This window comes from Musa acuminata, chromosome BXJ1-10 (genome assembly GCF_036884655.1).
Source record: "Musa acuminata AAA Group cultivar baxijiao chromosome BXJ1-10, Cavendish_Baxijiao_AAA, whole genome shotgun sequence".
In the NCBI taxonomy this organism is placed as follows: Eukaryota; Viridiplantae; Streptophyta; class Magnoliopsida; order Zingiberales; family Musaceae; genus Musa; species Musa acuminata.
Window position 1 is genome coordinate 11,847,314 of NC_088336.1, and position 3,856 is coordinate 11,851,169.

A 3,856-nucleotide genomic window follows, 5' to 3' on the forward strand; every position below is an offset into this window, starting at 1 on the left:
GAATCAATTTTTTTATTTAGTCTCAATCTCTAATCTCTAATTTTAATTTTTCCAATCGATATCAAATGGAGTCACAGATGTTATTATTTTTTTATTAATCCCTACACAAATGGGAAAGTGAATTTGGAAATATTTTTAATAGTTAGATTTTTAAAATCATTGGGTTCAATTAGGTTATCACATAACAATAAAATTCAATTCTAAATATTTATTTTTTTAGGATTCTTGAAATATTTATTGAATTTCTATTGTCAAAATCGTTACTAATTCAACCTACGCTTGAATTGGATTTAGATTACCCTCCCTACATGAACTAGAAATGAAAAAATTATCCTTGAAAATTTTTAATAAATTTGAATTTATTCATTATGGATTAGTTGATAAATAAAAAAAATACTAAAGTAATAATATAAATATCATGATTTTTAGAGTTAATGATTCTTAAAAGAAACCTTAATTAAAAAACGAAGATGACTTTTTAGTGCAGATGCTTAATGGAGAAAGGATAATGTTGATAGGAATGATAAGAACGGTGTCTTTGATCAAGGCATTAACATAATATCTATAATATATATGATAATTCAAATTATATATATCTTACTCATTGGTCATTATAAATTAAACATCACAAGGAACGTAGAGGTCATCTGTGACACATTAATTCTAACATGATTGACAAGCTTAGTAGAAAATCTTTCTTTAAAAGAACTTTATCTTAATTAGAATTTCACCTTACTCATACAAAAAATTCAGCATCATAGAGTTTATTTGGCATTCCTCTTGCCAAGTATTAAAGACAGTACATATATAAATCTAATTGAGATTTGGTATAATCAACTTGCTGTAAATTTCTGTTTTGGACGATTGAGGTACTCAAATTTCTTTTAAAGGGTCATATTTTCGGATCCTGGACAATGCTTGTTTCCTCCTGTCAGGTGGGCGACACCAACAAAGAAAAGAAAAAAAAGGAAAAATTACAGTTTTGTATGCTTTGACTCGAGGAAGGAAAGGGATGCTTTTTTGACCAAATAGGAACACACGTTTTATTTTGATTATACTATTAGTCAAATACCAGTACATATGTTTGACCAAATCTTTTGTTTCGTACTCAATGCATTATATTTCTCTTGTCAAACAAATGGACGAACCCAAGTTGACAAGACAAAGGCCGAGTTCTACATGAAACTGCGCCTTCATAGCCTAATAAAAGCCCGAAAAGCTCGTCTATCTGCCATGTTACCCGATCTTGGGTCTGATGCGTAGCACGGTAAATGGAAAGCAACGTGATGCTGGGAAACAACATGTTAAAGTGAAATTTTTTATTTTCCCTCCGTGTATCAAAATGGGTTCCTCATCAAAATACCAACTTGATATCCAAACGAAAATATCAATCAGCATAGTATAGACAATAGAGCAAAAAACTAATCACACAATGAGACCAAATCTTTTTAACGTAGAAAACTTAATGTGGAAAAAACTACGGGACTGTAGTCCACCTTAAACTTCCACTATCAATAATATTAATAACAGGTTTACAATAGGTCTTTTCTAGATAACTAGAAAATCACAATGACATCAAGATCATAGATCTTGGCTCAAGAATAGCTTATCTTCATCACATAGGGTGGATCTCCTCGTAAGAGAATTCTAGGTCTCACAAAATGGATATAGCAGGAAAGTACCTTAGAGAGGGTAAACTATATATCAACACCGTTAGAATTGTAGAGTTTGCTGCAAGGATTCTCTACATAAAATTTGGGTCAAAATTGACAACGTTTGGCCACCGATCGTCAAACAAAAATCTCAAAAACCTAACTTTCTCTCTCTGTTTCTCTCCCCTCTTTTCTCTGCACGCCGTCGCACATGTTCACTGTGCACACTCTTGCATGCTGCACTGCACACACACTTCACCAAACCCTATCTCTTTTAATTATTGATTTGGGCTCCCAATTGTCCAAGCCCATATATGGGCTGGACCCAACAATTCTCCCCCTCCAGCTCATATGGTGGGCTGTACCAAGCTCGCTCTTCACCTACATGTTTCAAGCTTCTCCTTAGGCAAAGACTTTATCAACATATTTGATTCATTCTCATTAGTATGCACTTTTTCCAACTGTAATTCTTTCATCTCAAGCACATCACGAATCCAGTGATATCTCACATCAATATGCTTGGATCTAGAATGGTATGTTGAATTCTTGGAGAGGTGAATGGCACTCTGACTGTCACAGTAAACAGTATATCCTTCCTGTTTCAAGCCCAATTCCTGTAGAAACTTTTTCATCCATAAAGCTTCCTTGCAGGCTTCAGTAATTGCTATATATTCTGCTTCTATGGTTGATAGAGCAAAACATTTCTGTAACTTAGACTGCCAAGAGACCGCTCCTCCTGCAAATGTCACCAAGAATCTCGAAGTAGACTTCCTGGAATCAGTATCACCTACCATGTCTGCATCTGTGTAACCTTCTAACACAGGTTCATCATTACCAAAACATAAACATAACTTGGAAGTACCTCTTAGATATCTTAATATTCATTTCACTATTGCCCAATGTTCCTTTCCAGGATTTGAGAGAAATCGGCTGACAACTCCAACTGCATGAGCTATATCTAGCCTAGTAAAAACCATCGCATACATCAAACTACCTACTACAGATGAGTAAGGCACTCTAGACATTTCTTCTTTTTCTTTATCACTTGTAGGACATTATTTCGAACTAAGTTTGAAATGACCTGTAAGTGGGGAACAAACTGCTTTGGCTTTACTCATGTTGAATATTTCAAGAACCTTTTCAAGGTAAGTCTCTTGAGATGGCCAAATCTTCATTTTCTTCCTATCACGAAGAATCTTCATGCCAAGTATTTGTTTCACCGATCCCAAGTCTTTCATAGCAAAAGACTTACTTAGCTCTCTTTTAAGCTTTCCAATTTTTCCAACATCATGGCCAATAATCAGCATATCATCAACATATAGTAGTAAAATAATAAAATCATCATCTAAAAATTTCTTCATAAACACACAATAATCAGATGTGGTTCTATCATACCCTTGGCTCATCATAAAGGAATCAAACTTCTTATACCATTGTCTAGGTGCATGTTTGAGTCCATATAAGCTTTTCTTAAGCTTACACACCATATTTTCTTTTCCCTTGACTTTGAAACCTTCTGGTTGCTCCATGTAAATTTCTTCTTCTAAGTCACCATGAAGAAATGCTATTTTTACATCAAATTGCTCAACTTTCTAAATTCAAGCAGGTAGCTAAACCAAGAACAACTCGGATAGAGGACATTTTCACAATTGGAGAAAATATTTCTTCAAAGTCAATACCTTTCTTCTGACTGAATCCTTTCATAACTAGTCGTGTCTTGTATCTTTGTTGTGAGCTATTATTTTCAGTCTTCAATTTATAAACCCACTTATTCTTGAGAGCTTTCTTCTCTTTAGGTAATTTTACAAAGTCATAAGTATGGTTCTCAAGCAAGGATCTCATCTCTTCTTGCATGGCTTTAACCCACTCACTCTTATTCTCATGTAGAATAGCTTCTTGGTAAGTTTCTGGCTCTCCCCCATCAGTAAGCATAACATACTCATTTGGAGGATATCTAGTAGATGGTTGTCGCTCTCTAGTGGATCTTTTCAATTGAATCTCAACTGGTGGTGGAGGTGCTTGTTCAGTTGGTTCAGCATCATCAACTGTAGGTGTATCATCACTGGTATTCTCACCACAATCTTCTTGTTCATCTCCCCCATGATCATCATGAACTACATGTGAAGGAACTGGACCCAAACTCCAAGGAATATAAACAGAGTTTTCTGGCTTCTCAATATTATCACCATCATCAAACAATTGGT